This window comes from Buceros rhinoceros, unplaced genomic scaffold (assembly GCF_000710305.1).
Source record: "Buceros rhinoceros silvestris isolate BGI_N320 unplaced genomic scaffold, ASM71030v1 scaffold23826, whole genome shotgun sequence".
NCBI lineage: Eukaryota > Metazoa > Chordata > Aves > Bucerotiformes > Bucerotidae > Buceros > Buceros rhinoceros.
In genome coordinates, this window is record NW_010418425.1 from 6836 (window position 1) to 7192 (window position 357).

Consider the following 357-nt stretch of genomic DNA (forward strand, 5'->3'; position numbering starts at 1 on the left):
AGGGGCAGGGAGCCCCCTGCACTCTGTCCCTCCAGCCCCCGCAAGCAGCCTGGCCCTGGGGTCCCCCAGCTGCCATGCACCCCGTGTCAGGCTGGGCCAGCCAGCTCCCGGGAGCCATGCCCACAGCTGTTCCACATCTCCTCGGCTTTGGTATCTGTGACTGTTCAAATTACTGTTACAATAAACCGACATCTCCAATCCTACAGGGCACTGTCGTCTTTCTGCTTCAGCAACGTGCAGTGTGAGCCTAGGAGAACCCACTGCACAAAGGACGGGGCTGGAGGGGGACCACATCCTACAGCAAAAACCAGGAGCAAGGGGAAGGGCCAGAAGGTTTGCACCAGGCTGGGGCAGACA